The sequence below is a fragment of the Gossypium arboreum genome, chromosome 12 (genome assembly GCF_025698485.1).
Source record: "Gossypium arboreum isolate Shixiya-1 chromosome 12, ASM2569848v2, whole genome shotgun sequence".
Lineage (NCBI taxonomy): Eukaryota > Viridiplantae > Streptophyta > Magnoliopsida > Malvales > Malvaceae > Gossypium > Gossypium arboreum.
Window position 1 is genome coordinate 115,288,712 of NC_069081.1, and position 12,549 is coordinate 115,301,260.

A 12,549-nucleotide genomic window follows, 5' to 3' on the forward strand; every position below is an offset into this window, starting at 1 on the left:
CTGTCTGAGGCGCATGCAGGGATGAGTTCTCTATTCCCTAGTAGCTAGGGTAATCAATTAATTTCAAGCATGTCCCACGGTGAGAGCCGAGTGATTATGGCTTTCTACTTGCAAACTAAAGAGGAAACATCTTTTTTTAACTAAAAACAAATAAAAGAAAAGAAAAGAGAGGAAGCATCTTAATATACATGTGGAATTGTTAATTAAATAAAAAAAATTTAAATTCAATATTAAATAATATTAAATTAAATTTTAATATGTTTTCTTCTCTCTCCTCTCCCACGTTTCATTATCTTCTTCCCCCGCCCTCTCTACCATAGCTGCCCACCGAGTTCCAACAGGCCACCACGTCTCTATTTTTGATTTCATTCCAATGAAATGAAAAAAAACCCCTTATCTTGTTGGAGAAGAATCAGAGCTTTTATGTTGGAGCTTTTAAATTTGAAAGATTTCATTTCTAGTTTATATATTTCGTTAATGGAGCTCCGATGTCAATGCTTTCTCGATCCCGCTGGCGCAATACAACCCGTTGGATGAGTCGAGCCCACTTGTTTTGAAGCTAAGGAAGAGTCCTTCAAATTTGGATTGATCCAAATGCGCCTCTCTCAATCTCAAAGCAGTGGCTCAACTGCTTAAGCTGAAAGCTTGAACTCTGGTGTCAAAAAAGGAGAGTAAAGTTGTTGCTGCTATCGATAAGCTTAAAGCCTTGAAATTTCCAATCGGCCACTGGAAGATACCTCCTATTAAATTTTATTCATTTATTTTATTAAATGCATTCATTCTGAGGTCCAGTATTATTTTATTGAGTCGAAGTATGGACGTGATTTGGTGGTCAAGTGTTATTTTCCCTTGCACAGACGTTGGAACAAAGGGTAGTGGATGCATACGGCTAGGGCCTAAGACAGGAGGGGCGCATGGACTAAATGCTGGTGGCGCAAGGGACGTGGTGGCCTGGAGCTGTGCAAGGCAACAGTAGGTGGTTTTTGGGGTGAACTATGAAGGCGATTAAACGTGGTAGAGGAGAGAGAAGGAAACATATTAATTTAATTTAATGTTGAATTTAAATTTTTATTTAATTAATAATTCCACATGTTGTATACGGATTGGTTGCGGAAATTTTTTTAATAAAATAAAAACTTAAACAATAAATTTCTTATATTTAAATCAACTCAACAATGATAGAAAAAACAATGATAGAAAAAGCAGTACATACGGTCGTACTAATGCCATGTGGGAGCTGCAAAAAGAGACCAGAGTCCCAAAGTACAATTTCTCCCTTTTTGTAGCTAATTGCAGCAGTAACAAACTGTAAGTGACCTTGCTACTTAAGAGTAAAAACAAAAAAAAGAAGGCATTAATTTCTAATTTCCTAATCATGAAAAAACAGATATAACAACATAAATGTAGGTTTATGAATATGAACCCCCATTTTTTATTGGATCGGGGATGTGGAACTTAACAGGGTAGGCAACAAGTAAAGAGACTCCATCGGCCAATTCCACCATTTCCTTTTTCAGGTATGCACATTGCCGCCTTCATTTCCATGTGTTATGAGCTGAACTGCCTTTGATTTTGGCAAAAAAGGAAATTTGTCCATTAACAATTAAAGAAAAAAATTATTCATGTAAGTCTTTAAAATTTGTTTCTTTCACTTAAAACAACAACGACAGGATGACTGAATGCGGGAGGACTTTAGTAAAACTGAAGCAAAAATTTTTATTAGATTCAGTTCCAATTTCCAAACCCCCTTTCATCAAAATCATGGTAATCATTTTTGTCACGATGCAACCCATTCCATTCTACCTACCCTAACTTTAGATTTTTAATGTCCCCCATATTTAGATTTATGGTAGTAAAAGGATCATGAAAGGTTGTGTACTAAGAATTAAATTATATTTTATCTTTTTTTTATTTTAAAAATAAATTAAAACAATTTATATACATTAATTTCAAAGAATATATTAGTCTTTTCTATTAAAAATTTCATCCATTTGTATTGTTAAAAATTAGCGTTATTAACAGAATAACCAAATAATTATACGTGGCATGTCACGTGTGCAACATGCTGACGTACAAAAACCAGTTTTAACAGTAGAAATGAATGAAATTTTTAAGAGAAATATCACTTTGTATTTGATTAATGTATAAGGATTGTCCATTCCTTGAGTAAAGGGGCAAAATGTGATTTGATCGCTTTGTATTTGATTTAATGTATAAGGATTGTCCATTCCTTGAGTAAAGGGGCAAACTGTGTAACACCCCTCGCCCGTATCCCTCACCGGAAAAGGGTTCGAGGTGTTACCTGACTTAAACTCAGTCAATCACACAAAAACCCTGCCGAAAAATTTTAATCTATTTAAAACCTTTCTTTTCACATGTAATCTGTCCCATATATGGGCTTACAAGGCCCAAAACATCACTAGCCAACATAAGCCAATTTACATAGCCAAAACACTTTATCAATACAAGCCACCAACTTTGGCTAACTTATAGTATCACATACTCAACATTTAAAACCCTATACATGCCATAGACTCGAAATACTAGGATTTACTTACACCAATAGCGTGAGCTCGACAGTGTGATAATATCTCCAGCGAACTCCAACCCGAGCAAGTAACTGGAGCCAACAATCTATAAAACAAAAGAATGTAACAACGGAGTAAGCTTTCATAAGCTTAGTAAGTTTTAAGCAATGCAAACAAATAAACGCAATTATACTTCGATTATTCAATTTCTCAAGAGGCCATATTCTAGGTATATTGCCATCTGGCTGAATACATACAAACATATAATGCACGTTCAGCATTCTTATCACACTTAATCTGAACTCGTATAACATAATTAAATCAAATACTTTCACATACTTTCACACCCTGACCCGGTGTATCATGATCATAGATATAGTTATAACATTTATTCACATATGTATCACATTACACACTTATGGTTCACTTCAAATCAAACTCACATATGAGTACATAATGTGTACCTGGCCCACTTAACATATTGAATGTATTCATTTGTCAATCTAATACAAGGTACCTTAGTCTTAGATTTTTCTCAAATCGCAAGCATTTACTCGCTAGGCTCGAGGCCCAATTATCATTTCACCGGCATTATAGCCTGCTAGGCTCAAAGGCTCGAATAATCAAATCAACAAGTTCCATATAACATATTCATATCAATTAAGTACTAACATCATTCGAACGTATATAATTATACATCTCAAACACTTTTCTTTCATCTCATTTTCACATTTAGTATTTGATAGCTTATGCATAACATTTCACTCACATTCATTTCAAACTTATCATTCGATTATAAAAGCACATTGCATATTTACCAACATGATTATACTTGCCATTAGGCCATATAAGCATGATACAATACACTATCATTTCATCTTTAACATTCGCTAAACCCTTATCTTACAAGGAACACGAATTCACATAACATATCATTTCACAGCATTATGCCTGCTAGGCACGAAGACCGAATACGCATCATCGGCACGAAGCTCGCTAGAAACACGAAGGCGAATACACATCATCGGCATGAAGCACGCTAGGCACGAAGGCGAATATAATACCAACACTAGGCTCGGGATTTAACCGGATATATTACCAAGACTGAAGCTCATGGATTTAACCGGATATATTACAAGACGAAGCTCATGGATTTAACCGGATATATTACCAAGACGAAGCTCGGGATTTAACCGGATATAATTCCAAGATATAGCCTGCGGGTCTTTAGGCCCTGATACACATCAAATATCATGCATATTTAATCCTATATTAACACATCTCATTCAACATATCACATTAGTAGTCATTTGCAACACTCGAATATAAGCTCCATATGAACACCATCATTTACATTTCGGTTCAAAAGTCTTACATAAATATCACATATCCATTTCACCATTCAAACTTAACCCATAGTGACCATTCGACTATAAGTCATTTACATAAATTATTTATTGCACAACTTAATTCAAGTAGAACCAAAAGGTCACGATTCACCTAATATATACCTATTGCTCACTGATTCGCACACAACCTTTCAAATTAGCAATTATAAGATGGTTCCGCACATAGCCCATCCTTATCGATAATTTACGATAGTTTTACCCTTACTCACATATATGTCATAGGCATTTTTACCTATGCTTCACAATTCACATTCATGATTCAATTCCAATCGATTTAACATGCATAAGTACATATCGCATACCTGAATAATTTACTTTACGGAACGAATCCACGTATCGTATTAGCCCATAGTCTTATAGCACCACACTTTTAATAGTTTACCTCGTCGAAGTTCACATTTAATCACTTTAGTGCCAAGCCATATTTGGCTACCACAAAGGACTAATAATAATTTTATACACATCATGGTTTCCATTAGGTATTTAATAATCACAACTCGTGATATCTCCACCAGCACATATACGGCATAGTTTATTCATTGTAACACTCATTTAGTGCATCAAATTTCCAAATCCAATTCAACTTAAGCATAATAGCCATAATCGGCTTATAGCCTTAAATCATTACATATTCGGTACATTAACTAAATAAAATTTACATTTCCTTTTCCATATTAATTTGACTCTTGGGCATGTAAAAAGGAATCAAGCTTAAACACTTAAGAACTTACCTTGAATGTTGCCGAACGATTACAACGGCTATTCGATTACTTTCTCTTTTCCCTTATTTGAATTTTGCCCCTCTATGCTCTTGAGCTTAAATTCAGATTTTAAACTAGTCATTATTCGACTATTCGAGCATCACTTTCAAAATATAATACATATATATTCGACTTTCACACCTATTGATCATAGTAAGCTTATAAGAAATCAATAAGCAACTCATTAACAAATTTTTGTCAATGTTAACCACATAATCATAATTTCACTGCAAGCTGTCTTCCTGAGCAACAGTCACTAAATCATTTATAACTGGAGATATGAAACTCCAAATCAAGTACCATTAATTTTCACTGAAAATAGACTCATATATATTTTATCCATAAAATTTTCAGAATTTTTGATTTGGCCAATCAATACCAGATTTTTCTTAAAGTTTCCCCTGTTTCACTGTCTGACTAATCTGACCACTCCTCACTACGAATCAATTTTCTCATTGTACAGAATTCAAAATATGTTCTCGTTTATTTCTTTTGAAACTAGACTCATTAAGAAGTCTAAGTATATAAACTTCATCTTATGACCCTTTTTGTGCAATTTATAATGGTTTTATAAAAACAGAACAGAGGATCTAAAAGTTATTCTGACCCTGTCCCACATCACTTCAAATATCTCATTATCGGTAATTCTTTTGCTTACATGGTTTCTTTTATAAGAAACTATACTCATTAAGCTTTAATTACATAATTTATTATGCTTCTAAATCATCTCCCACAATTTATGGTGATTTTCCAAAATCACGTTACTGCTGCTGTCCCAAGCAAATTTATTACCAAATCACTCTTTCACACATATATACCTTGCATGCATGTTATTTAAACATGCATATCACAAATCAATCATCACATACCTATAACTTCACTTAAGAATAATCTCCATTTCATCATTTTAAAGCACAAACATTACTCAATATTATCCAAGTTCACATTCGGCCATAATACACACAACATGTTAGCCGATTTTCCCCCTTAGCATCTAAGGCACATGCATCCTCATTTGCTTGGCTCAACTTCACCTATCTTCTATTATTCATCAAAAGAACATGAAACAACAACCATTTCCCTCATTTCAATTCATGACCAAATGTTCACAACACAACCAAAAATCAAAAATATGCTTCATGAGTTAAGGTAGAATCAAGAAGAACTCATGAACATCAAGATAGAAGTAAACTACCATGAACTTACCTTGGATTTTTCTTCCCCTAGTGACCGAATTTTTCAAGAGCTTTTCCCCTCTTACTCTCCTCTTTTCGACTATGAAGAATAAGGACGAACAAAAAACCTTGTCCTTTACTTCCTTTTGTTATTTTATTACTAACATTTTATGACACAAAATAACATATATTATTTGTGTCATACTTATGCCATAATTTCAATAAAAAAAATTGCACAAATGCTTATCATGCCCATCATGGCCGGCCACTATGTTTTTCCCATGCAAATCCACCTATTTCATACTATAAGTTATTTGGCCACTACAAATTAGCCTATAGCATTTTCAAAAATTTTCACATGAGTCCTATTTCATAATTTCACTCACAAATGGCAAGATCAAAGCATGAAATTTTCACACATGCACTTTCACATGAAATAAACATAGAATATAACATCTAATTATTTTTGTGACTCGATTTTTTTATCCTGAAACCACTTTCTGACTACGGCCAAATTAGGGTTGTCACAAAATGTGATCCGACTCTTAGTATAAAGGCTTCCATGGTACTTTTACTGATTTATGGCATATTCATGATGTGGGTAAAAAAAAACAATTTCAAAACATTTAGTGACCTAGTTGTGTAATACCCCTAACCTGTATCCATCGCCGGAACAGGGTTACGGAGTATTACCGAAGTTTACAATTCAATTACAATTAAATTATGCTATTTAATATTCATTTCTGAAAATCAATCATAATTAATCATAATGTTCCTTATATGGGTTTTCGATGCCCAAAATACATATTAGAATTGAGTTAGGACTAAACCGAGATCACATAAATTTTTCGCGAAGTCTTAAAATTTTTCTTAGGCGCAGGGGACACAAGCCCGTGTGGCCCGGCCGTGTGGTTCACACAGCCAATGACATCCCCGTGTCTCAGGGGCCGTGTGGGCATTCGATGTGAGGCACATTGACCTGTCCCAGCTCGTGTCCTTACCCGTGTAACCCTCTGACTTAGGTCACACAGCTACCCACACGCCCGTGTGATGGGCTGTGTGGTCAATTTAATTTTTGAAAATTAGGTGCAGGTTTCACACGGCCAAAATACACGCCCGTGTTCTAGGCCGTGTGTCACACATGACTGAGACACACGCCTGTGCCTCTGCTCGTATGACAAATTCTGAGCATTCTGTTTCTAAATTTTTAAGATACAAGGGACACACGGCCAAACCACACGCTCGTGAGCATGGCTATGTGTCACACACGGTCAAGACACACACCCGTGTATCTACCTGTGTGAACAAAATAAGCCATTTTCCAAGCCTTATTTCTCACCCTTTTTTATCTTGCACCTACATCAACACTTAATCATTTTCAACAACCAATTCAATACAACTTATCCAAGCCAAACGCAACAGTTATATATGATATATTAACATTACATTCATGTATTTCCAAACTTACTTTTTTGTGAAAACTAATTTACCATAAGTCAATTTAACTATACCATGCACACATATATGTTAAACATATTATAGCTTTATAATTATGTACCAAATCATACCATTACTAGTCATTCCAATGGCTAGATTACAAACACCATTCACATGTCAACATTGGCCGAGTTACCTTATACATGCCATTATACCAAAATAAATTTACTATTTATACCAAAATGAGCTGAAGGATAGTGTGATGATGCTCCTACCAACTCCAACCTTTACGAGCTTCCAAGCACTATAAAACAAAGAAAAGAAAACTGTGTAAGCATTTCAAATGCTTAGTAAGTTCGTATAATAGGAAATTAACTTACCAATCATATTCATTTAAAGTTAGCATACAGACATGCACCCAAAACTATATGGACAATTGCCTAGACACATGCTCACACCAAACAAGTTAGCCATGAAATTTTATATGATTATCAAGAAAACAGATATGAGCTCATCATACTTCCATTTCCAGGTATTTTAGGGATATTCAAGATATAATTCATTTAATTCTCATATTTTCTCATATCAAGAGTTTTATCTATTGAATCATTGAAATATCAATGAATACCCAAGTAGTACACACAAGATGTACTTATCATTGATCCGTCAATTTATATACAAGGGTACTATTTCGAGCACATAATCTGGACGCACACTCTCGAGCCTTATAACGGGAAGCTCACATAGAGCCATTTTGGGAAACTCATAAAGAGCCTATCGGGAAGTTTATCTGGGCTATATAACGGGAAACTCATAAGAGCCATAATCAGGAAGTTCACAAAGAACCATATCGGGAAGCTCACGAATAGCCTATTAGGAAGCTCAATAAGAACCACTTAAGGGGAAGCTTCGGATAGCCATATATCGAGAAGTTCAAGTGAGCACTGTCGAGAAGCTCACAAAGAGCCAATTTAAGGGGAAGCTCATGAAGAGCCTATAATCAGGATGCTCATAAGAGCTAAAGATGTGTCCACAACACATGTAGGATCACAACTTATTGGGATGCTCTGAAGAGCTATAACGGGAAGCTCTCAAAAACCTTATATAGGAAACTCGAGAGGGCTAATACGGGATGCTCTTTCGAGCTATGGCGTGTCTGCAACATATGCAAGACAACAACCATTACGGAAAACTTGTATCCATCGATTTTCTTTTGTTTAAACGGGACTTAACATTTATCGGGCATTATCAGATATTTAATCAATTTCATATACATGGCAATTATACATTTCACATATACAACATTTAATCCAATCATATAAACGTACACAATTTAGTTACACGAACTTACCTCGACACTTGTTCTATATGAGAATATACTAATTTGAAACTTTTTGTTTTCCTCGATCCAACTCAGTATTAGGTCTTTCTGGATCTATATAAATGAATTTAATGTCAATTTAATCCATTTCATACTCAATTTAATTTAATTCACATCCTAGGAAAAATTATCATTTTGCCCCTATACTTTTCATAAATGACGATTTCGTCCCTAGGCTCGTAAAATGAAATTTATGCAATTTAATTCTTATTCCAAGCCTAACTAATTTTTACATATAATATTTACAGCGTATATATTTCATAAAAATAAAAAAAATTCATGAATTTTACATTTTTGCAATTTAATCCCGAAATTACAATTTCATGAAAATTCACTTTATAAAAGTTGTTTATCTATCAACAACCTTTCATATTCTACCATAAATTTCAAAATTTCAGCATTTAAATTTATGGAAAAATTTCTATACTTTGATATCTTTACAAATTAATCTCCAAAATAGATAGATTAAACTATTCCGGTCTCGAAAATATAAAAATTACTAAAAAAGGGACAAGATTACTTACTCAATTAAACCAAGAAAGCTTGCTTTCTCTTTCCTAGGGTTTCCATGTATTTTTGGGGAAGAAGATGATAATAATATTATGATATATCTATTTAATTTATTTATCATCCATTAATTTTTCCACTTTCCAATTTAGTCATTTTCTTTTTCTAATTTTCCATGGATGATTCATCATAAATATCTACTAATTTTTCTTAATGGTCTAATTACCATATAAGGACCTCAAGTTTTGAATTCTATAGCTATTTAATGTAACACCCCTAACCCGTATCCGCTACCAGAACAGGGTTTCAGAGCATTACTACCATTTACGATCACTAAAAAATTTAAATACTTACCGATTCAATGCATCATATAAATAAATATATTACCATTCAATCAACAGTTTGACACTTGTATAAGCATCAAACAATGACATTGTTAGTATACTTGCACATATCGATATAAATTCAACATTGATATATCTATTTTCTCGACATATCGCACTTGAGTTTAATAATAGTCTCAACTTACATAATTTCCTTGTATCAACATATCAAAGATAATCACATATGTACATGTCATGAAACATATCATGCTCTTACCGTTTCTTCATAAGCATATATCATTCATTTAATTATATCAATATTTCATGCTCTATTATTTCTATATATTTTATGTATATTTATTCCGGTAATAGTTTATATCAAACTTAACATAAATTATATTCCATGTACTTATACTTATTTCGTTTATCTATCTTTATAATTATTTCATATAACCATTCGTCATCTGATACATATTACCTGAATATCAATTGTTCAACAGATGTCATAGCGTCTCCCATCCATGGTCTTATTTATCTTTGACATGATGCCATAGTGTCTTTCAACTATGGTCTTACTCATTTTTTTGTCATGTTGCCATGGTATCTTTCAACCATGGTCTTATTCATTTCATGTCACACTGCCATGGTATCTTTCAACCATGGTCCTATTTATTTCCTGTCATGTTGCCATGGTATCTTTCAACCATGGTCTTACACATTTCATATCAGGCTGCCATGGTATCTTTCAACCATGGTCTTACACGTTTCATATCAGGCTGCCATGGTATCTTTCAACCATGGTCTTACACATTTCATACCAGGTTGCTATGGTATCTTTCAACCATGGTCTTACACATTTCATATCGAGAGCACACTCCTGAACCTCATCCTTACGTGGGATTACCGGTCCGAGCTAAATCCTCAGTAATATAAACCCATAGAGTATCGTCGGGATTACCACCCAAGCTAAATCCCTGCAACGACAATTACTCTAATGAGCTTGGATCTGAATTACCAGTCAAAGCTAAATTCAGACCCTAATTGGATTACCCGTCCGGGCTAAATCCATTTTACACATATTCTTCGGAGGGCTATATCAGATAGGATTACCCGTCCGGCTAGATCCTTTTTTGTCAATTCCTTTTCGAGATCCATCGAATTTTCCTTTCATTCAACCGGATTTCTTCCCATTTTATCAAATATATCAATGTTTTATTAATTCTCATACAATGAACATTCAAATCATATTCACATCAATAACATACAATCTCAAGCATTTAAGAATATAATTCAAGTTACACGAACTTACCTTGATACTTGTTTGTAAACAAGAAAATCTATTAATCCCGAACTTTTCCTTTCCTCGATCTAGCTTCAGTATTTGAATCTTCTGGATCTAAATAAATAAATTTAATTATCAATTTAATACATTTCATGTTCATATGCAACATTCTCTATAATTCAACTATTATTTATAGTTCATTCAAAGCTGTCTACTTGAGTCATAGTCACTAAATTATTTATAACTTGAGCTACGGAACTCCAAATTAAGATCTGTTAATTTTCCCTAAAACTAGACTCATATATATTTTTACCATAAAATTTTAAGAATTTTTGGTTTATCCAATCAGTACATTTTATTCTTCAAAATCACCCCTGTTCTGTTGTCTAACAGTTCTGACCCTTCTTCACTAAAAATAAATTATCTCTTTATACAGAATTCAAATGATGTTCTTGATTGTTTCTATTACAAATAGACTCATTCAGAATTCTAGACATATAAATTTAAGTCCCTAATTATTTTTATTCAATTTTTTATAATTTTTCAAATTCAGAACAGGGGAACCCGAATTCATTCTGACCTTGTCTCACAAAATTCATTATATCTCAAAATTTACAAATCCCTTGCTTACAATATTTCTTCTATGAGAAACTAGACTCAATAAGCTTTAATTACATATTTTGTTCATCTTCTAATTCGATTCCTACAATTTTTGGTGATTTTTCAAAATTAGTCTACTGCTGCTGTCCAAACTGTTTTAGTGCAAGCTGTTTATTACCATTTTTCCCCTAAGCTTTTAATAAATGATAATTTCGTCCCTGCTCAATTAGCCTCTCAACTGAGCTGATTTTTCTCAATTAACATTTTATTCTATCACCTTAAACTAATTTACAACCTTTAGGAATCAGAATTTCAGCAATAGACTTTAATTCCAAACATTTTCACAATTAGGTCCTAAAAATCAATTTCCATTGAAATTGCCTAATAAAATCATCTCATAAACAAATTAAAGATTTAATTTCATTCTATTTCATCATAAACTTACATCACTCAACCATGGTGACTTTAAATTTCATCCATGAAATCAAAACTAATGAATTTAATAGTAGGATCTAGTTGTAAAAGTCTTAGAAACACAAAATTACAAGAAAAGGCAAGGATTAACTAAATTGGTGCAAAATTATGAAATACCAGCTTAGAGAACCCTCCTATGGCGTTTTTAGCTGCTGGAATTGAAGAGAAATGAAGAGAAATCTAGATATTTCCTATTTAGTCCTAGTTTTATTTAGTTAATTTTGCAATATTCCAATTTTACCCTTAATTTATCAATTTTTCTACTGATTTCATACCCTTGTCGTCCAGCCCAAATAACTTTTGGGTCTAATTGCCTTTTATATCCATTCTCATTAGACTAATAAGCTATTTAATCACTCTAGCAACTTTTACACCTATTACAATTCAGTCCTTTTCATTTAATTGACTACCCAAACATTAAAATTTCCGAACGAAATTTTAATACCACATTAATAACATTTCATAAATATTTATAAAATTATTTTTGACTCGGTTTTACAAGATAGAGGTCCCGATACCTTATTTTACCCAATTTCTTTAATAATTTCTTTTTTTTAACTAATCACTAAACTGATAAAATTTTTCTATCAATATTTTCATACGATTTTCCTATCATATAAATTTTCAAGCAAAAATATTGAAATAAATTTCTCTTTAAATCGAATTTGTGGT